This window comes from Saimiri boliviensis, chromosome 1, assembly GCF_048565385.1.
Source record: "Saimiri boliviensis isolate mSaiBol1 chromosome 1, mSaiBol1.pri, whole genome shotgun sequence".
Taxonomy (NCBI): domain Eukaryota; kingdom Metazoa; phylum Chordata; class Mammalia; order Primates; family Cebidae; genus Saimiri; species Saimiri boliviensis.
In genome coordinates this window covers 90,191,290-90,214,627 of record NC_133449.1, presented here as the reverse complement: position 1 = coordinate 90,214,627, position 23,338 = coordinate 90,191,290, and the positions used below count along the sequence as shown (strand labels likewise).

The 23,338-nt window shown below is 43.7% G+C and overlaps 1 pseudogene; it reads right to left on the bottom strand.

The window, feature by feature from the left end:
- Nucleotides 1–22,566: 22,566 nt before the first annotated feature.
- Nucleotides 22,567–23,098, bottom strand: LOC101043056 (nucleoside diphosphate kinase B pseudogene; annotated as a pseudogene).
- Nucleotides 23,099–23,338: the final 240 nt, after the last annotated feature.

The following is a 23,338-nucleotide window of genomic DNA, read 5'->3' as shown; positions in this document are numbered from 1 at the left end:
ATTAGCCGGGCATGGTGACAGGCACCTGTAATCCCAGAGACTCGGGAGGCTGAGGTAAGAGAACTGCTTGAACCCGGGAGGTGGAGGTTGCAGTGAGCCAAGATGATGCCACTGCACTCCAGCCTGGGTGACAGAGCGAGACTCCATCTCAAAAAAAAAAAAAATAAAAATAAAGTGAACTTTTAGGGCAGGCATGGTGGCTCATGCTGGGAGGCCGAGGTGGGCAAATCACGAGGTCAGGAGTTCTAGACCAGCCTGGCCAATATGGTAAAACCTCGTCTCTACTAAAACTACAAAAAGTAGCCAGGCATGGTGGCGCGTGCCTATAGTCCCAGCTGCTCAAGAAGCTAAGGCAGAAGAATCGCTTGAACCTGGGAGGTGGAGGTTTCAGTGAGCCAAGATCATGCCACTGTACTCCAGCCTGGGTGACAGAGTGAGGCTCCATCTCAAAAACAAAACAAAACAAAACAAAAAATTAGACAGATGTGGTGGGATGCACCTGTGATCCCAGCTACTTGGGAGGCTGAAGTAAGAGAATCACTTGGGCCCAGGAGGTCAAGGCTACAATAAGCTGTGGTCACACCACTATGCTCCAGCCTGGGTGACAGAGTGAGACCCTGTCTCAAAAAAAAAGAAGGTTAGTGGCTTGGATTGTGGCAAAACAGGTTATAAGAGAGGTAGAAGAAGAGGCTGAGCTGGCAGAGATAGTCATGTTGTATAGATGAAATCTCACAGGTTGCAACCCTTAGAGAGAATAGATGGCAAATGTTCCCTTCAGACCTTTAAAGGTGTCAGACTCTTGGTTAATCTTTTCTAGATCCAGAGAAGGGAAGGCTTCAGAAAAAGCCTGGCTACATCAATACATACTTGCTCTACAGATGTAAATCTACCCCCCAAAAACAACAGCTTTGTAGGACTACTGTTTGCAGGCCCTCTGAACAGTCATCTCAAAATATGTCAAAGAAGTATATTTTAGGGTAAAATATTTTGATTTACTTCAACTCCCACTTTGAAACTAAAAGCCATGTTGATTGTTTTGGAGAGATTTCGATTAGAGGTTGTTAGATAACAGAGAGGCAAAGAAGGGGAAAGACAAACTGGGGTAAACAACAACAAAGAAATTTTTTGTATTATTTACTTATATATTTATTTATTTTGAGACAGGGTTTTGCTTTTGTTGCCCAGGTTGGAGTGCAGTGGCACAGTCTTGGCTCACTGTAGCCTCCGTCACCTAGGATCAAGCCATCCTCTCACATCAACCTCCCAAATAGCTGGAACTATAGGCACATGCACCGCACTCAGCTAATTTTTATATTTTTTGTAGAGACGAGGTTTCCCCATGCTTCCCAGGCTAGTCTTGAACTCCTGAGCTCAAGCCATCTGCCCTCCTTGGCCTCCCAAAGTGCTGGGATTATAGTTTTGAGCCACCATGCCTGGCCCTATCCCATATCTCCTTGAGTCAGTCTTGTAGTCCTATGAATAGGTCAGGTTGGTTAAACAACTGTGTCTCATTCCAGGAAGTGGCTTTGATGGTGGGGCTCGGCCTCTAGCAATGCCACTTCCTGGAATGGCACAGGCAAATGGATCTTTAATAAGAGACATTTCTATAGATATAGAAGAAAAGCAAAGTTAAGACTAGAATAGTATATAAATGTATTTTTCTAGAGTCTCTAAAACATCCACAGATTGCAGTGGCAATCAGACAGATTGTTCTGGATTTATATTTCAAAAATAAGGTATTCAGGCCAAGTGTAGTGGCTCACACCTGTAACCCCACCACTTTGGGAAGCTGAGGCAGAAGGATCATTTGCATCCAGGAATTTGAGACCAGCCTGGCTACCATGGTGAAACCCCTGCCTCTACTAAAAATACACACACACACACACACACACACACACACACACACACACCAGCTGGGTGTGATAGCACACACCTGTAGTTCCAGCTACTCAAGAGGCTGAGGTAGGAGGATCACTTGAGCCCAAGAGTTTGAGGTTGTAGTGAGTTGTGATCGTGCCATTGCACTAAACCTGGGCTACAGAGACTCTGTCTCACAAAAACAAAAACAAATAAGGAGTTCAAGTGAACTCTGAGTAGTTCATACATTAGCAGGCATGAAAGCTGTTTATATATAAGTTGCTGTGGTACTTTTTCCCAAGTTTTTTGTTGTTGTTGTTGATCTTGTTTTTGTTTTTTTGAGACACAGTTTCACTCTGTTGCCCAGGCTGGAGTGCAGGGGTGCAATCTCGGCTCACTGCAACCTCCGTTTCCCAGATTCAAGCAACTCTTGTGCCTCAGCCTCCCAAGTAGCCAGGACTGCAGGCACATGCCAACATGCCTGGCTAATTTTTGTATTATTAGTAGAGACTGGGTTTTGTCACATTGGCCAGGCTGGTCTCGAACTACTGACCTCAAGTAATCCACCCACCTCGGCCTCCCAAAGTGCTGGGATTACAGGCATGAGTCACTGTGCCCAGCCTCTCCCAAAGTTCATATTAAGTTGTCTAGCTTTGATTAGCAGGGCCTCAAGAAAAGCACAATTTTATTTTCTAGTGATTCCAAGTCAGAAAAATGGAGAAATAATTGAAAACATTAGTTTGGAGGCTTGTGGTCAGAAAAGAATTCAGGATTCAGGCCAAATTTTAGGAAAATAATAAAAAACTCAAAAACAATGACAGGGCTAGAATTTAATAACAGATGTACTATGGTTTTCTTCTGAAACACAATTTTTCTCTTTTTTTAGGCCCCCATTTGTACCAAAGACAAATCATAGTAGGATAAATTTATTTGCAAAATACATTTTAGTCTTATTACACTTGGCCCAATTATTTCCATTGAGTGCAGCAAGAATAGTGATTGTCCATATAGGCTTTTTAAAAGTTGGATTTGCTGAAACTTTTTCATAAAGATTATCAGATTAGACTTTTAAAAGACTCTCTAGGCTAGGAAGCCAAGCCAAGAATTTGCATCAGATAGTGCTTGTAATATCTGTATGAATTCTGTATGACTTTTCTTCTCAAGGTTCCAAAATATTTTTAGTTTCCTGGGCCCATCAGAAAGTGACTGTATTAGTCCATTTTCATGCTGCTCATAAAGATATACCTGAGACTGGGAAATTTACAAAAAAAAAAAAAAAAAAAGAGGTTTAATGGACTTACAGTTCCACATGGCTGAGGAGGCCTTACAATCAAGGCAGAAGTAAAAAAAGAGTAAGTCACATCTTAAGATGGATGGCAGCAAGCAAAGAGAGAGATTGTGCAGGGAAACTCCCCCTTATATTATCATCAGGTCTCCTGAGACTTACTCACTACCACAAGAACAGCAGGGGAAAGACCTGCCCCCATGATTCAATTACCTCCCCCTGGGTCCCTCCCATAATACATGGGAATTCAAGATGAGATTTGGGTGGGGACACAGCCAAACCATGTCAGTGACATTCTTTCCTTAGCTCAATTTCAGGAATCTTGTAAAGAAGTCATGTAGACAAGGCAACAGGCCAATCTTTCCAAGTGGCCTTTTATCAACTCTCTAAAGTCGATCTCAATTCCTCAAAACATTCTGGTCATATCCGAATATAAGTCATTCCAGTCAAAGTCTTGGGAAAATAACCAGTGTCTCCAATTATATTCTGTTACAAAAGAAAACAGATCCTTTTTTTTTTTTTTTGTCCTTACCCTGGTAAAGTAGAAAACATATTCTTATTGAAATTAAACAAATAATTATGTTGCCATAAATTAAGAATGCTCACAAATAGTCTCCAAATTCTGGAGAAATCAGGCAAATGTTTCAGTTTTGCTCAGAAAAGGAAACTTTACATAATTATTGTAAGCTACAAATAAAAAGAAAAAAATCAGTGACTCTGGAAAACGAAACCTAAAAAGAATGAACACTGTTTCAAACAAAAATGTCATAAAAATTATTTTAGGGTGAGTGTGGTGGCTCACTTTGAGAGCACTTTGAGAGGCCAAGATAGGTGGATCATTTGAAGAGGTCAGGAGTTCAATATTATTAGCCTGACCGACATGGTGAAACCCCATCTCTACTAAAAAAAAAAAATAGTTAGCTAGGTGAGGTGGCACACACCTGTAATCCCAGTTACTTGGGAGGCTGAGGCAAGAGAATGACTTGAACCCATTGAACCCAGGAGATGCAGGTTGCAGTGAGCCAAGATCATGCCACTGCACTCCAGCCTGGAAGACAGATCAAGACTCCATCTCAAAAAAAAAAAAAAAAAAAAAAAATTAGTTTAGCTCTCTCTCAGTTTTTTAGTCCTATGTAATTCTTGTTCTGCTTGATATTGGGTTAGTAATCCTCATGAACATATCAGATTTTTTTTTTTTTTTGAAACAGGGTCTCACTATGTTGCCCAGACTAGTCTTTAGCTCCTTGGCTCAAGGGATCCTCCTGCCTTGCCCTCCCAAGCAGCTCAGATTAGAGGCAGGCACAACCACACCCAGCTGGCACCAACTATAAATTAGATTCCTGGAAGTTTTTTACCTACTACAATGCTATGATTTCCAAAGTAATCAGAAATCTGTATTCAAAAGTGTTTGTCTGGGTGCTTTCCATGAATTTCCCTGAAGAAGCAACAGACTATGGGTTGTACCTTATTACAAATGGCTTTTTGAGAAAAAGAATCAATGTAAAAATCATTATCTGTGGATGACAAAAGGTTTAGGATTGCCATGGTTAAAAATGTAATTGACAAAAAAAAATTGGTTATTTCTGTGACATAACAAAAATTTAACATAATCATTATAAGTGATAACATTTACTAAGACATATCAGAATTTCAGCAATCTCACACAATTTTGGAACACACATTAACAACACATTTATACAAATAGAACTCAGAGAAAGTTAAACATAATTTCTTACTTGACAATGCTTCCAGTATGATATTTACATACGAAATAAGCCTAATGTGTCTCTCTTGGATTTCCAGAGGCTCTTTTTGGAACTTGAAATTTAATTTTAGAATGTTTGTCAAACAATAAAGGTTTAAAATATTTTATCAAAATAGGATCACAGGTCACTATAAAACAATAATCATTCGTTGAGCCAAAGTGATAATTCAAAGATTTTAAAAAGCAAAAACTTTACTCTTTTAAAGAAGAGACTCATTTTCCCAACAATCCAAAGACCTAATAAAGACAGCATGAGGCAAACAAAATCTGTCTCTCCCTCTTCTCTCATTTTCTTGTAATATATATACTTAAAAGGTAAACAAAAATCTATTATCTCTTATTAATATTACATGAAAATCTTATTCAAAATTTTACCTTTGCATCAGTGTATTAATGCCAAAGCTGATTTTAACAAAACCTTATAAACAAATTCACCCAGCCTCAATCAGTTTGACCATACACAATAAGATTTCCATAAACATTTTAGAACCTCTTATAATTTTTTCATTCTCTTTCAACTTTTTATATGCATTCCATTTTATCTATTCCTTTTATTTCTTAAATTTATTTTTATTTATGTATTTATTTATTTATTGAGATGGGGTCTCTCTCTCTGTCACTCAAGCTGGAGTGCAGTGATGCAATCTCAGCTCACTGCAGCCTCAGCCTTCTGGGCTCAGGTGATCCTCCCATCCCAGCCTCACAAATAGCTGAGACTACAGGCATGGGGCACCATACCTGGCTCATTTTCTGTGGAGAGGGGGTTTTACTGAGTTGCCTATGGCTGGATACCTTTTTTTTTTTTTTCCCCTCTGTTGCCCAGGCTGGAGTGCAGTGGTACGATCTCAGCTCACTGCAACCTCCACCTCCCAGGTCCAAGTGATTCTCATGTCTCAGCCTACCTAATAGCTGGGATTATAGGTGCCCGCTACCAGGCCTGGCTAATAAGTGTATTTTTAGTAGAAATGGCATTTCACTGTGTTGGCTGGGCTGGTCTCAAAATCCTGACCTCAGTTAATCTGCCCACCTCCCAAAGTGCTGGGATTACAGGCGTGAGCCACCACGTCTGGCCTAGTCAAGAGAATTTCTAAGGCTAGCCATGCCACTATTGTGTGTCTTTCTTTTCATTTAATCTTCCCATAAATACAAATAAGGCAATTGTTTAGAATAAAAAGTCTCGGCCGGGCGCGGTGGCTCAAGCCTGTAATTCCAGCACTTTGGGAGGCCGAGGCGGGTGGATCACGAGGTCAAGAGATCGAGACCATGCTGGTCAACATGGTGAAACCCCGTCTCTACTAAAAATACAAAAAATTAGCTGGGCATGGTGGTGCGTGCCTGTAATTCCAGCTACTCAGGAGGCTGAGGCAGGAGAATTGCCTGAACCCAGGAGGCGGAAGTTGCGGTGAGCCGAGATCGCGCCATTGCACCCCAGCCTGGGTAACAAGAGCGAAACTCCATCTCAAAAAAAAAATAAAATAAAAAATAAAAAGTCTCTAAAATATTTTAAAATTTTGGAGTCTAATTTAAAGGAGCCACCTTTTGAATATTTACAATTAGAATTTCCAATGGTGTATTTATTCCAATAGCAACTCAATCAGGCCTCTTTATGAAAAGCCCAGGATGTGATTTTTGGTTGAACACAAGTTTTTGCTGTTTAAGGATGAGATATTTCCTGGAGAGGGTATAGAAGAGGCCGTTTCAAAGGTTCCCCCCAAAAAGAATTTGCTCCCAGGAATAGGCTAAGATAGCAAAAGACTTGTTTGTGCATACAATGCCTATGGTAATCCATAAATTTGTAGAGGGCTGTCATTCCCTGACCCATTATTCTGTGACCCAAAGCCTTCCTGGGATTGGACTTTCCCAGAACTAACCAGGCAACAAGGGTTGAGACAACAAAAGCCCCATTGTGATGGGACTTCCTAAGACAACTCCCCTGAGAGCTAGACAGGCTTGTTAGTGGCAGATAATCTCTACGGGTCTGCAGCAACCTCAATTCTCACCACCTCAGAAGAAAGAATTAGACCAAGGGGCATAAGGCAGAAGGAGAAACTGAAGCATGTTTTAGAACAGGCGTGAAAGTTTATTAAAAAGCTTTCAAGCAGTGGCTGGGCGCCACTACTGGCTCACACCTGTAATCCCAGCACTTTGGGAGGCTGAGGCAGGTGGATCACTTCAGGTCAGGAGTTCAAGACCAGCCTGGCTAACATGGTGAAACCCCATCTCTGCTAAAAATACAAAAATTAGCCAGGTGTGGTAGTGCGTGCCTTTAATCCCAGCTACTTGGGAGGCTGAGGCAAGAGAACTCCCCTTTTTAAAACCATCACATCTTGTGAGACTCATTCACTAACACGAGAACAGTGAGGGAGACACCCGCTCCCATAATTCAATCACTTCCCACCAGGTTCCTCCTACAACATGTGGGAATCATGGGAGTCACAGTTCAAGATGAGATTTGGGTGGAGACACAGCCAAACCATATCACTTGAGTTCCCAGCCATTTTCAGACTGGTCACCTGACGTGACCAGAAAATCACAACCCCCAGGTGATGAAGACCAAGAGAGTGCATCTAGTTTGTCACAAGTCAAGTTGTCAAGGGCATTACACAAGACTAGAGGGAACATCATCCAGTTTTTATTTTGGGGACCCACAGCAAAGTTTATATACTGGTCTGATCAGAACTGCATAGCTGACTAATCTGCAGGGCTGGCTCAAACAACAGGCTTTAGCGGGTTTTAGGCCCATGTCCTACCCTATGGTACCCCTGTGTATGACAGATCAACACAGAAAGAGGACAACAAAGGAAAAGACTATGGGATGAAAGGCATCACACAATATGAATATTAATATCAAAAGCACACCAGAGTAGCTACACCCAAGTCTAGTCACATGGATTCTTTTTTCCCATTAATCAAAACTTTGCAGAGAAAAAACCAATACTTTTTACTGTCTGTTCACTTGGATTCCACAGAGAGGCTGGGAGCCTGGCTGGTTTGAAATTCTTAGTTTTGCTGGCTTGTCAGTGTTACAGTCTCGCCAATGCACCACAATGTAGCAGTCTCTCATTGTGAGGTATTACTCAGAGTTCTTGGTCTCACAAACAAGAGAATTAAGGAGTGTGGACACAAACGGTGAGGTTGGAGCCAAAGTTTAATAAGCAAAAGAAGAAAGTCCTTCACCATGGAGAGGGGGCCCAGAAGAGGGTTGCCGTCTTCACAGTAGACAGCAAAGGCTTTTATAAGAAACCTATGAGGCCTGGGCATCTCATTTGCATTAGGTGTGAATTTCTGGTAGCTCCACCCTGCTGTCAATGTGTACGTGGGCCCTTAGCTTGAGTTACTCCATACTGCTTTATTCCCCTTACTGCGCATGTGTCAGGGGGACGAAATTTTCCACTGCAGGCGTGTCTGCAATGGGCAAGTCACCTGGGTAGCCTTTCTCATCTATGCAGCAGTGGGCATGTCTTAGGCAAGCCCCTCTGTACGAGTTCCCTTATCTTGCCTGCAGCATTTTTTTTTTTAAAGATGTTCTTTTGTTTGAAATAATTCAACCAAGGACCCCCTCTAACTGCCTGCCTGACTGGTTTCTTCCTTTCTCTTCTCATCAGTTCCTGAATTCCCATGACTGCAGCTTCCAGAAGAGCAGAGCTTTGGTATCCTGCTCACAGCGGCAAAACTGCAGGGGCAAAGGTAAAATTTCTTCTTTACCCTCTGAAGGTTTGCTGAAAAATCAACTAACAATAGCAGATTAATTGGAGAAAAGGCATACAAATTTATTAACGTCCATATGGAAGAGAACCACAGAGTGATCATCCCTACCACAAAAAAGCTTACATGTAATCTTGAGGTTCCAGAAATAATGGGGGCTTTGGTTGTAGCAAAACAGGTTCTGGGAGGGGAAGGAGGCCTGACTAGCAAAGGTGGTCTTGTTATGCAGATGAAAACTCACAGGTAGCAATCCTCAGAATAGATGATAAATGTTTCTTTTGAAACCACCTTTGTAAAAATTATAATAGTGAGAAGATTATGACTTAAAAGATGTCTGACCTAACCAACCCCATCTTGTCTCTAACCTTCCAACAGCCCTTAATCATTCCTGGACTTAGACCAAGCTAACTTTGGGAGACATTTAGTTTATAGTTTAAATGATAATAACCCTTCCCCCAAACTAAACCACCTTTGTAAAGCTAATGAGAGACTACCAGGTTAGCAGGATGTGAGCAGGCTGACTAAGATATAAACAATCACCAGCCATTGTTCTGGAGGTCATAAGATTTGCAACTCTCCCAGTTACTCCTGCAGATAACATCACCATTATTTTTAAACGTAAAAACTGCAATTACTTTTGCACCACCCTAATAGAACCTCAGATTTGTCTTTTGAGAAATCTTTTCGGATTTTTGCATTTCTGACCACAGATGAACCAATGGCTCTACTCAGACCTGCTCATCTCCGCCACCAGGTCATGTGGCCCCACCCAGAAGCAGACTCCCTGGCCTGCCAAACTATCCTTTAAAAACCCAACCTCTGAATTTTTCAGGGAGATTGATTTGAGTAATAATTCAGTCTTCCACAAGGCATGGCCAGCCTCGTGGCTATTAAGCCCTTTCTTTATTGCAATGCTGTGGTCTCAGTGAATTGGTTGTTGTCTGTGCAGTGGGCAGGAAGAACCCATCAGGTGGTTACACTTTCAAACCTTTAAAGGTATCAGACTGAAACCGCCTTTGCAAAAATCATAAGAGAAAATTATGACAGTTAAACAGATCAGACCTCACCTATCCATCTTGCTTCTAAGCCTCTAAGATGTCTGTTCATTCCTGGGTGTAGGCTGAACTAGTCTTGGGAAGGAATTTAGTTATAGTTTAAACTCTGAAACAAAATTGATAACAGCCATTTCCAGGGGGCAAAAAAAAGCCCTCTTGCCTGGGGATCAGTCTGTCTTTGTAGTACTAACACATTAACTACAAGATTAGAAATTGCGGTTTAGGGTTCCTGCAGCCTCTGGCTGCAAGAGTCTGAACCTCCTCAAATTGCTTCTGGGAATAAGATCACTGTTGCAAAACCTAAGATCAGTGCTTGAGATATTTTGCAGACCCTGCATTCCGATGCAGCAGATGGAACCACCCCAACCCATAATCTGACTCAACCAGTCCTGTGATCCTACCCAGGAACAGAAGTCAGCAGGAACTCACTTAGACCCCCTGTGATTTTATCTTACCCAAACACCCGGACATTCCCTACTTCCTGAGCCCAAACCTGCCAAATTATCCTTAAAAACTCTGATCTGTGAATGCTCAGGGAGACTGATTTGAGTAATAATAAAACTCCAGTCTCCCACACAGACCGCTCTGCATGAATTACTCTTTTGCCACTGCAATTCCGCTGTCTTGATAAATTCGCTCTGTCTAGGCAGTGCACCAGGTGAACCCATTGGGCGGTTACAAGACTCTCAGTTAATCTTCCCTAGATTCAGAGAAGGAAAGGCTTCAGAGGATAGAGAAAGTACAGAGAAAAATGGCTGCATTAACGCAGATTTTCTCTACGGATGCAAATCTTCCCCACAAAAGACAGCTTTGCAAAAGACCCTCTGAACAGCCATCTCAAAACATGTCAAAGAAGTATGTCTTGGGGTGAAACATTTTTATTTCCTTCCTATACATGGGAAATAGCCAAAAGAAAATGTGTAACTCTCCAAGAGGTAGCTTAGAATTCAGGCTTATATTGCATCTTCAGCTAAAAATTAAAGGAAAAAGTATGGGGGGTGCTGGTTATAAGAATATTACCAGGAAAAGCATGGTAAACAAGATTAAGGTTTATTGTGCAGATTTAATTGGGTGCCTTCTCCACTGAAAAGTGTTTCCTGTGATTTAGTTACCCTTCTCTCTTCTCTTCCTGGTACAGAGAGGGAGACACCCTTACAAATGGAGATTTTCTTTATAGATGTAAATTTCCCTTACAAAAGGGTAACTTCTACTCTGTTTTTAGAGCTTCTCCTGTGTCTGCTGTTTCTCAAAATAATCAGCTCAAAATAGTCTTTATGCCAAAGAGGCATATTTTGGGGTGGCACATTCTGGTCTCCTACACTACCCATTTAAATATTGTCCTTTACCTCCCATTATAGCCTTCATTTTTTGTATTAAATATATTTACTTTTATGGAGATAGTAGATGGTATAAATTTTCTTTTTCTGTTTTTACTTGCCAACCTTACTGAGAAAGTATACTTCTCAAAAAGTTAAAAAACATGAATCTCATGCAAATAAAAAAAATGGGCAAATGTCAAATGTTTAGTTAACTCATTAATGAGGGAACCAGCAAAGTGGTAAGGCTAGCTCAAAGAGAAGTAAAGAAAGTGAAAGAAGGAATGTTTGCAAAAGTTTGCCAATTGAGATACAAAACTGGATTTATATACATATGTGTGTGTGTGTGTGTGTGTGTGTGCGTGTGTATATATATATATATTTTTTAAATGAAACTGAGTCTCACTCTGACACCCAGGCTGGAGTGCAGTGGTGCAGTCTCAGCTCACTGCAACCTCTGTCTCCTGGGTTACAGCTATTCTTCTGCATCAGCTTCCCAAGTAGCTGGGATTACTGGTGCCCACCACCATGCCCAACTAATTTTTGTATTTTTAGTAGAGATGGGATTACCATGTTAGCTAGGCTGGTCTTGAACTCTCAACCTCAGGTGATCCGCCTGCTTCGGCCTCCCAAAGTGCTGAGATTACAGGCGTGAGGCACGGCGCCCAATGAAAACTGGTTAATATTCTAAACTGTCATCTTTGGGATTGTCTTCTCTAAGGGGCAGAAATAATCAGCACCTCTACAGGACAAAATTAATTTAAATTGCTATTCATTTTCTACCAATTAGTCTTCTAGTTAAATACTCAATAGAGCAGCAATTCAAACAAAGGCACACACCCCTAGCCAATCAGATAATCCTTGGGTAGGCTTACTAGACAAAGCCCAGCAGCACCCTGATAAGAAAGGTAGTAATCCCTTTTCCCTGTTTTCAAGTTTTGGAAATCTTTCCTTAATGTGCTTTTGGTCATCTAACGGTTTTGAGTTTTATTTGTATCTTTCTTCATTTGTTTTGTTTAATTTTTAAATTTTATGGATCCACCCCAAAATTTTAGAACTATTTACTCTGGGAAATGTTTTACATAAAATCTTACTGAAGAAGAATAAAAATAGCTGGGCACGGTGGTGCGTACCTATAGTCCTAGGTCTTTAGGAAGCTGAGGCAAAAGGATAACGTGAGCTCAGGAGTTTGAGGTTTGAGACCAGACTGGGTAACAGAGAGAGACGATGTCTCAAAAAAAAAAAAAAAAAAAAAAAAAAGGGAAGAAAAATCGAATAAAAATGCTTACAAGAGGCATTTTTCTTTTTTCCTCTTCTAATTTTTTTTCTTTTGAGACATAGTCTCACTCTGTCACCCAGGCTGGAGTGCAGTGGCCCGATCTCAGCTCTCTGCAACCTTCGCCTCCCAGGTTCAAGTGATTCTCCTGCCTCGGCCTTCCAAGTAGCTGGAACTATAGGTGCACGCTGCCATGCCTGGCTAATATTTTGTATTTTTAGTAGAGACGGGGTTTCACCGTGTTAGCCAGGATGTTCTTGATTTCCTGACCTCATGATCGCCCCGCCTTGGCCTCCCAAACTGCTGGGATTATAGGCATGAGCCACAGCGCCTGGCCACGAGGAATTGTCTTTTTTTTTTTTTTCCTTTTTGAGACAAGGCTTCGCTCTGTTGCCCAGGCAGGGGTGCAATGGCCTGACCCTGGCTCCCTGCAACGGCGTGACCCTTGCTCACTGCAACCTCTGCCTTCTGGGTTCACATGATTCTCATGCCTCAGTCCCCTGAGTAGCTGGGACTACAGGCATGTGCCACCATGGCTGGCTAATTTTTTTGTATTTTCTTTTAGTAGAGATGGGGTTTCACCATGTTGGCCAGGCTGGTCTTGAACTCCTGGCTTCAAGTGATCTGCCCACCTCTGCCTCCCAAATTGCTGGGATTACAGGCATGAGCCACCTCACTCTGGGCCTTCAAGAGGCATTTTCTACTCCTGTAATATGAAAATAGCTTTATTGTATCCCTTGGAAACAGTGTATGTTCTCTCAACTTTGATAACGTCCCTTTTAGAGTAGAGAAATATTAATAGGAAAATTGGCTTTCTTTTTAATAGCTGCACCTATTTAAGAAGCACTTTCTAATCTTCCTCCTGGATTGAGATCTCCAGGCCCCAGTTTATCCTGCTCAGGCAGCTCATACTGACTTGGACATTGACTTAAGGGATTTAGGGTCAAAACCTCAAAACAAATAGGGCCCCAGAGGGTGGGGATGGGGTAATAATTGTGGGGCAGTGGGAGAAGGGCCCAGAAAAGAAGGCAGGGTTTAGGGCATTGGAATTCTGCAGAGACCCATGCCAAAAGTACAAGAGTGCTCAAGTGAGATCCTTAAGATAGTAGGGAAAACAACTTTTGAAAACATGGAGCTTTTTTTTTTTTTGAGATGGAGTTTCGCTCTTGTTACCCAGGCTGGAGTGCAATGGCGCAATCTCTGCTCACCGCAACCTCTGGCTCCTGGGTTCAGGCAATTCTCCTGCCTCAGCCTCCTGAGTAGCTGGGATTACAGGCACGTGCCACCATGCCCAGCTAATTTTTTGTATTTTTAGTAGAGACGGGGTTTCACCATGTTGACCAGGATGGTCTCGATCTCTTGACCTCGTGATCCACCCACCTCGGCCTCCCAAAGTGCTGGGATTACAGGTTTGAGCCACAGCGCCCGGCGAAAACATGGAGCTTTTAAAGCAGCCAGTTGGGTTTGGAGAATTTAAAAGGAAGTATTTCCTTTAAGGACTTAGTCCTTCCTAGATAACTGAGGGTAGGGGGTAAAATGTCACAGCAGTCCATCGTGTGCCTCCATCTCATTACGGGTCCACGTTGCTGTTGTGTTAATGGCGCAGTCTACCGAATAAATGTTTTTCCCTCGTGGATGGCACGTGTGCCTTCTGAAAATAATGCTTCTATCCACAAGAGTGGCTAATGGTGGGATTTTAGACGCTACATCAAACCAGTTGTACTGATATTACTGGGTGGTATAGTGGGTGGCCTTTCACTACCAGTTCGTATTGTAGCAGACCAAAATGCCACCCCAAAACGTGAGTGTAGGAAACCAGAATATGCCACCCCAAAATACGTCTCTTTGACATAAGGACTATTTTGAGCTGATTTTTTTGAGAAATAGCAGACACAGGAAAAAGTCTGAAAACAGAGTGAAAATTGCTCTTTTGTAAGGGAAATTTACATCTATATAGGAAATCTCCATTTTTAATGCTGTCTCCTCTCTGTTCCAGGAAGAGAAAGATGACTAAATCACAAGAAATTCTTATTGTAACTGAGCAGCTTAGTGGCTTAGCCTCAAACTTTTTTTTCTTTAAAACTTTTTTTTTCTGCTGGGCGCAGAGGCTCACACTTGTAATCCCAGCACTTTGGGAGGCTGAGGCGTGTGGGTCACCTGAGGTCAGGAGTTCGAGACCAGTCTGGCCAACATGGCGAAACCCCATCTCTATTAAAAATACAAAAATTAGCTGGGCATGGTGGCAGGTGCCTGTAATCCCAGCTACTTCTCCAGCTACTGAGGCAGGAGAATCGCTTGAACCCAAGAGACAGAAGTTGCAGTGACCTGAGTGCACCACTGCACTCTAGCCTGGGTAACAGAGTGAAACTACATCTCAAAAAAAAAAAAAAAAAATACAAAGTTTCTGTCAAAGATAAACATCAAGACATTCCTCAAAATAAAACTCTATCTAAAAAAAAAAAAAAAAGCTATGTTTTTTTCTTTAAAACTTTTTCTGGCCAGGCCTGATGACTCACTCCTGTAATCCCAGCACTTTGGGAGGCCAAGGTCTTGCTCTGTCACCCAGATTAGAGTGCAGTGGTCCAGTAACAGCCTGCTGTATCCTTAAGCTTCTAGGCTCAAGGGAGTCTCCTGCCTCAGCCTCCTCAGTACCTGGGACTACAGGCGTGCACCCCTATGCCTGGCTAATTTTTGGGTTTTTTGTGCTTTTTTTTTTTTTTTGAGATAGAGTTTTACTCTTGTTGCCCAGGCTGGAGTGCAATGGCATGATCTTGGCTCACTGCAATCTCTGCCTCCTGGGTTTCAGCGATTCTCCAGCCTCAGTCTTCAGCCTCCCGAGTAGTTGGGATTAGAAGCGTGCGCCACCACATCTAGCTAATTTTGTATTTTTAGTAGAGACAGGGTCTCATCATGTTGGTCAGGCTGGTCTCCAACTCCTGATCTCAGATGATCCGTCTGCCTCGGCCTCCCAAAGTGCTGGGATTAGGCCATGGCTGGCCTTATTTTACTTTTTACTCTAGAGACAGAATCTCGCTGTGTTGCTTGGGCTAGTTTCAAACTCTTGGCCTTGAGTGATCCTCCTGCTTCAGCCTCCTGAGTCACTGAGATTATACGTGTGTGCCACCCTGTTGGCCTCCAGTGCTTCTATTTTTGCTTGTATGTTTGTTTGTTCTTCCTGCATGACTGCCAACCATATGTCCAAAGCACAGAGTTCCTCAGTGAGCTTGCTGGCTCCAGCCTGGTAACCACCTCACTGTAGTCCTTCCAAAGTGGATCCCATGCATCCTAGGCCTGAGGCTGCCCTGCTAGCCAGTGGGCTCATGGTGTCCTGACTCCCTCTGTGTAGCCATCAAATAGCCTTGGCTCACCTGCACCCCAAATGGTTGTTTCCCATGATCCTCCCAACATGGATACTATGCAACCTACGCATCACACGTCCTGCTACTACGTTGGCTCCCAAGCCTTGATTCCCTCTGTACTCCCATGCACTAACCTTGGCCCACCTGCACCCTGGAGGCAAGTGCTTCCTTCTACTTGCCCACCAATTGTAAATTAGTTTTGACCTGGGCAACCCGGTGAACTTTTCCACCCTAGAAACTGTTGTGTATATTGTTTTTATGTTTTGCTTTTCAGATTTTCTTATTTTTAAATTTTTTTTTTTTTTTTTTTGAGATGGAGTTTCGCTCTTGTTACCCAGGCTGGAGTGCAATGGCGCGATCTCGGCTCACCGCAACCTCCGCCTCCTGGGCTCAGGCAATTCTCCTGCCTCATCCTCCTGAGTAGCTGGGACTACAGGCACGCGCCACCATGCCCAGCTAATTTTTTTTGTATTTTTAGTAGAGACAGGGTTTCACCATGTTGACCAGGATGGTCTCGATCTCTTGACCTCGTGATCCACCCGCCTCAGCCTCCCAAAGTGCTGGGATTACAGGCTTGAGCCACCGCGCCCGGCTTTCTATTTTTAAATTTTTATTATATATTTATTTATTATTTTTTGAGACAGGGTCTTGCTCTGTCAGCTAGGCTGGAGTGCAGTGGCACAATCATGTCTCACTACATCCTTGACCTCCTGGGTTCAAACCGTCCTCCCACCTTAGCCTCCTGAGTAACTGGGACCACAGGTGCTTACCACCCTGCCCAGCTAATTAAAAATTGTGCATCATTTTAGAGCAGTATACGAAACAATGCCTTCTTTTTTCTAACAGTTTTTTTTCCTTTATAGAGACAGGGTCTCACTATGTTGCCCAGACTGGTCTTGAACTCCTGGGTTTAAGCTGTTCTCCCATCTCAGCCTCCCACAGTGCTGGGATTACAGGCATCAGCCACTACGTCAGGCCTAGATTTTGTTTTCATTTTTGTTTTTTTTGAGACAGAGTTTCACTCTTGTTGCCCAGGCTGGAGTGCAGTGGCATGATCTAGGCTCACTGCAATCTCCGCCTCTCAGGTTCCTGCAATTCTCCTGCCTCAGCCTCCTGAGTAGCTGGAATTACAGACATGCACCACCACACTGGGCTAATTTTATATTTTCAGTAGAGATGGGGTTTCTCCATGTTGGTTGGGCTAGTCTCGAACTCCCGACCTCAGGTGATCTGCCCACCTCAGCCTTCCAAAATGCCGAGATTATAGGCATGAGCCACCACGCCTGGCAGGCCCAGGCTTTGTTTTGTTTTGTTTTGTTTTGTTTTGTTTTGTTTTGTTTTGTTTTGTTTTGTTTTTGAGACAGGGTTTTGCTGTGTTGCCCAGGCTGGAGTGCTGTGGCACAATTTCAGCTTACTGCAACCTCAACCTCCTGGGCTCAAGCAATTCTCCCACTTCAGCCTCCCAAGTAGCTAGGACTACGGGTGCGTGTCACCATGCCCAGCTAATTTTTGTATATTTTCTAGAGATGGGGTTTTGCCATGTTGGCCAGGCTGGTCTTGAACTCCTAAGCTCAAACGATCCACCTCCCTTAGCCTCCCAAAGTGCTGGGATTACAGGTATGAGCCACTGCGCCCAGCCTTTTCTACTTGAATTTACAAAGCAATAATTATAATAAGAAGAAATCAGTATCCGGCCCAAATTGTCAACCAAGAAATCAGGCATTTTTTTTTTTTTTTTTGCTTTGTCCTTAAAGTTTTAGATGAGGAAATGCACAGGGCGCATATGAGGGGAAGAAGTACAGAGCTTCCTCGCCCTCTCTGGCTTGCCACCCTCTAGGAACCACCCTGTATTCAGCTATCTGGAAGCTCCCATTGCTTTTTCTACTTCATATTCCTTGTGCATCGTTTCAGATCAGTATACGAACCAATGCCTTAATTTTTGCAAGTTTCTTGGTATTCCTCTGTATGGATAGATCACAGGTTATCAATTCAGTCCTCTCTTGCTGGACAACTAGTTTGATCCAATGTGCTCTTCCGCTACTGAGCCAAGTTGTACTTTGTCTGTTGGGGTCTGTGCTTTCAACTTAACTGTGGAGAACAGGGACTGCATTTTATTCTTGATTGTACCTCCAGCACCTGGCCCTCTCCTTGGAGTGTTGTAAAAGTAATTAACTCAATTCCATCCCATGGGGCTGCTCTTACAAGGGCCTCATCCAAAAGTATTTATCAGCCAAGAAGGGTCTACACACTGCATCTTTGCCTCCCTCTGGTTCAGGTGGCAGGTGAATTCCTCTGGAGGCAGCAACCTTCCCATTGATCTCCTGGATTCTCCAGGTCATCACAGAAATGTGGCCTTGGAAGATCCCTTTAGTAAGGGCCACAGTTCCTCCCCATGGTCCCGACTTGGCTTTTTCCTAACCCCTCCTTTAGGAACCACTACTCAGGGCACTCTCAGGCCACTGTGTTCTCTTGAGGACTGCGTCCCTCTCCCAGCATTGCTTCACAGAAGGAGGAGGCAGTTCATTTTCTACGACTTCAAGCCTCTGGCACAGCAAGACCCCTGGGAAGCATTCACTGAAGCTTCCCAGGCCTTTCTCAGCATGAATATTTTACACCTCTGCAGTAGACTCAATTGTTAAAGCAAGGAATAGAGCCGTCCATGCCACGCTGCTGCACACTGGCCAGGAGTTTTAGGGGTACAAAGATGGTAGGAAAGGATCGAGCTTCTCATCTCTTGGGCCTGGTATAAGTCTCAAGAACCAGGAGCTTGTTGTCCAAGGGCAGGAGAAGATGGATGTCTGAGCTCCAGACAAGGGATCAAATTTACTTTTTTGCCAACTTTTTGTTTTATTTAGGCTCCCTATGAGTTGGATGATGCCTAACCTCATTAGTGAAGACAGAACGTTACTCGGTCTACTGATTAAATGCTCATCACTCGCAGAAATACCGGCAGACACACCCAGAAATAATGTTTTACCAGCCATCCCGGCAGCCCTCAGCCCAGTCAAGTTGACACCTAAAATTAACCATCACAATGCCTCATAGAAGATGCTCAATAAGTGGGGAATGAATGAATGGCCCTGAATTGATCCATTTGGGCTGCCCTTGAAACACCTAGACTAGGTGGCTTAATTCTACAGAAGTTTGTTTTAATTTGTTTTCCCTCAGTTCTGGAGACTGAGCAGTCCAAACCAAGGTGCTGACTGATTTTGTTGCTGGTGAGGGCTGTCTTCCTGGTTTGCAGATGGCTTTTTTTTTTTTTCTGTGTTCTCATGCTGAAGAGAGAGAGAGAGAGATTGAGAGAGCGTGCTCTGGTATCTCTTCTTTTTTGGGGGTGGGAAGCAGGGAGAGACAGGGTCTTGCTCTATTACTCAGACTGGAGTGTAAGTGCTATCACAGCTCACTGTAGCATTGATCTCTCAGGCTCAAGCCATCCACCCATCTCAGCCTCCTGAGTAGCTGATACCACAAGCATGTACCACCACACCTGGCTAATTTTTTATTATTTTTCTGTAGAGATAGGGTCTTGCTGTGCTGCCCAAGCTGGTCTGGAACTCCTGAGCTCAAGTGTACCTCCTGCCTCAGCTTCCCAAACTGCTACAATTACAGACGTGACCTACTGCACTCAGCCTTTCTTCCTTCTTATAAGGACACCAGTCCTATCAAACAAGGGCCCCGCTCTTATAATCTTATTTAACTTTACCTCCATAAGGGGTCTATTTTCAAATATAGTCACATTAAAGGTTAGGCTTCAACATATGAATTTAAGGGAAACAGAGTTGATTCCATAGCAGGCCCCTTAACTCTCCCACAGGGCAAGAAAATAATAATGACAATATAACCAAAAAACTGAAAGTAAATCTGTGGGCACTGAGAATGATTGTCTTTCCCTTGGCTGGTCATGGGAAACCACCAAAGAGGAGAAATCTACCAGCGTGTTTCTGTGAGCTTTGGTGATGATTTGATTTGGACACTGTGTGGCCTTGGAAGTGGCCACAATGAGGCTCTCAGGTGAGAGGAAACACAGGAGGGAGGTAGCTTACTACAGAATGATCCTGATCTGATAACATCTGGGTGATTATACGAGTTGCACCTCAGCTGTCTATACACTTCAGCATCAGCAGATCTGTCCATGGCTGCCTCTGCTTTTCCAGTTGGTTGGGTATGTCTCTGGCCTGAGATGGTCACCTGTCAGAATCCTGAGTATACTGCCGGAATTCAGCAGTTTTTCTCTGTGTACCAGGAGGATGCTGCAGGGAGGCTGGGATTCTCTGAAGATACACGTATTGCTGAAAGTAGACTTATCATTATGGAATCATAATTTCCTTGTACTTTTATCTAAAATTATACATGAGTCCCGCTGAAGGAGAAAATTGGCCACAGAAGGCAGTCAGAAACATTTGCACAATAATCAAATGCTTAAAAGCACATATCTTTTAATGGGTAATTCCTGCAGTAATATTAATTATTTGAAACATTTTACTGCAGAGCAGCTGTTTGTTGGAATAACTTACAGGTGCAGAGGAAAGCAATGAGGATTGAGCCACCAGAACAGAAGGAATGCTGCCAGCCCTGAATCTTGGAGCAGGGGTCTGTCCCCAGCCAATCAGTACTTGTTTCCTGGCTCACTGTGGAAGCTTCTAGCCTTCAGAAACCCACAGGTGAATCACAGCCGACAACTTGAAGGGATGGGGGTGGGATTCAGCAAGAGAACAAGAGCTGGAGTCCAAAAGAGGCTGCACACAGGAATTTTGCACCTTTCCTGAACCAGGAAAAAAGGCAAGAAGTAGGGAAAATGAAACAGGCAGTGGGCCTGGATGTCCTCAGGAATTCTAAGTACTGCCCTGAAGCAGAGCCTCCTGCCCACCTCTCCAGCTTCCTCTCCTACCACTGAATTTTAAGCTCCAACAACACTAGAGGACTTAGAATTCCGGCCCACACCAAGCTGTGCCTTGCTTCTGTGTCTTTGCTCAAGCTGTTCCCACTGCCTGGAATGCCTTCCCTCTCCCACTTCTCTTCAGCTGGCTGACTCCCACCTACCCCATGAAACAGCACAGGTGGCCCTCCCCCAGGAAACCTTCCCTAACCCCCAACCTCCTTAGCAGGCACAGCTTTCTGAGCACAAGGTCTACCTTGCTTTACGGGTGTCTGTGGATGGACTGTCTTTCCCCCTCAGGTCTGAATGCTCAAGCAGATCATGGTGTATTCATCGGTATATCCCAGTGCCTGGCACATATTAGGCACTCAATATAAGTTGGTTGAATGAATGTTGATAGAGAGGGACTGATGTGGGCAAAAGCCTGGCAGCAGGACTTTGCCTGGGTGAAATGCAGCAAGGTGAAAAGTCACCATTTGGGCCCAGAGTCAGAAACACAGGCTTGCTCTGGTTGCTCATCTAGACAAAGGACATAGGTCACCAAATAACAACCATAATTTTATTATTTTTATTTTAAAATATTATGTAATATGAAGTAGAGATGGGGTCTTACTATGTTGTCCAGGCTTGCCTCAAACACTTGGGCTTAAGCGAGCCTCCTGCCTTGGCCTTCCAAGGTACTGAGATTACAAGCATGAGCCACGGTGACCAGCCAAGAATAACTTTTTTTTTTTTTTCGAGACAGAGTCTTGCTCTGTCACCCAGGATGGAGTGCAGTGGCATGATCTCGGCTCACTGCAATGGTGCAATCTCAGCACACTGCAATTCCTGCCTCCTGGATTCAAGTCGTTCTCATGCCTCAGCCTCCCTAGTAGCTAGAATTACAGGTATCTGTCACCGTGCCTGGCTTATTTTTGTATTTTTAGTAGAGGCTGGGTTTCACCATGTTGGCCAGGCTGACCTCAAATGATATGAACTCCTGACATCAAATAATATGCCCGTTTCAGCCTCCAAAGTGCTGGAATTACAGGTGTGAGCCACTGAGCCCAGCCCCAACAATAATTTTAAGAGTTTCTTTCTCTCCTTTTATCCTCAAGCAGGACATACATGACCTGAGACTCCCGTACAGAAACAGAACCTCTAGGCTGGGCACAGTGGTGACTCATAGAGGTGGGCAGATTGCTTGAGCTCAGGAGTTTGAGACTAGCCTGGGTAACATGGTGAAACCCCATCTTTACAACAAATGTAAAAATTAGCTAGGTGTGGTGGCACATGCCTGTGGTCCCAGCTGCTTGGGAGTCCAAGGCAAGAGAATCACTTGAGCCCAGGAGCCAGAGGTTGTGGTAAGCTGAGATTGTGCCACTGCCCTCCAGCCTGGGTGACAGAGCAAGACCCTGTCAAAAACAAAACAAAACAAAACAAAACAAAACAAAACAAAACCCAGAACCTCTAGAGCAGGAAGGGATATTGGAGTTGGTCTCACTCAGGCTGTACATTCAAGTGGGGAAGGTGAGACAGCAGGGTGGGGTGGGGTGGTTAAGGGATTTGCCTGATCCTGTAGCAAGTTAATGGCAATGCTGGGACTAAATGTCAAGTCCCTGATTCCCCAGTTCCACAGTGTAGTCCCATATCACTGATTGCACCGAGCATGGATGGAGATGAATGGAATAACTATTACCTGGAACAAGAGACATCCATCCTACAAATGAGTGCCAGATGGGGCTGTGCAGGCAGTGGGAGGAATGATAGCCTCCCACCTTGGGAGCAGTGGGAAAGCAGCAAATGACAGTAGACCAGCACCACCTAACAGGAAGGTAATGCCAGCTACCTGTGCCATTTGAACATTTCTAGTACACACATTTTTAAAAGTAGAAAGAAACAAAGTAAGTTTTCCCTCCAGTTTCCAAAGGCTTTATTAGTAAAGAATGATTGATCCTATTGCTTCCAAGTCAATGGAATGAAGAGCTGTGTCCAGGGACACAGGAAGGACATTGAAGGGGACTGCTGCTTTGACCTCCTCTTATTTATAGATCCAGTCATAGGCACAAGACTTATAGTCAACCAATTCTTGTTTAAGCCATTTCTTTTCCAGCCCTTTGTACTGAATCACTGCCACCAATGACGTTCTTGCCTATTTTAGTGGAGAAGTCCCTACGAATAATAGTTCCCAGCATAGATCCCACTGCATTGGCCTCCCCAGGCATCCTTGGCTCTGTCTTTGCCGCATTCAGCCCCTCCAGGACCATGGCCACAACCAGCCCTGAGTTCATGTACTTCACTTATATTGAGTGCCTAATATGTGCCAGGCACTGGGATACACCGATGAATACACCACGATCTGCTTGAGCATTCAGAACTGAGCGGAAAAGACAGTCCATCCACAGACAACTGTAATGCAAGATGAACCTCATGCTCAGAAAGGCCCTGGAAGAATGGGTGGTCTTTCAGGTTAGTGTAGTACTATTTCAGGGGTTCCTCAGAGGCCGAAAGAAACTTCATGGTCACCAGGTGGCATCCCTTCTGCTCCGAGTATTTGATGATTTCACCCACCAGGCTGTGCTCAACACCACTGGGCTTGATAATGACGCTTTCAGTGTTGGCCATGGCCTGAGGATCTGACAGTGTCAGGAGGTGCGGGAGCCGAGACCTGGAGCCAAGAAATTATTATTAGTATTAGTATTTTGAGATGGAGTTTTACTCTTGTCACTAAGGCTGGAGTGCAATGGCGCTGTCTTGGCTAACCGAACTCTGCCTCCCGGGTTCAAGTGATTCTCCTGCCTCAGCCTCCCGAGTAGCTGGGATTACAGGCATGTACCACCAAATCTGGCTAATTTTTTGTATTTT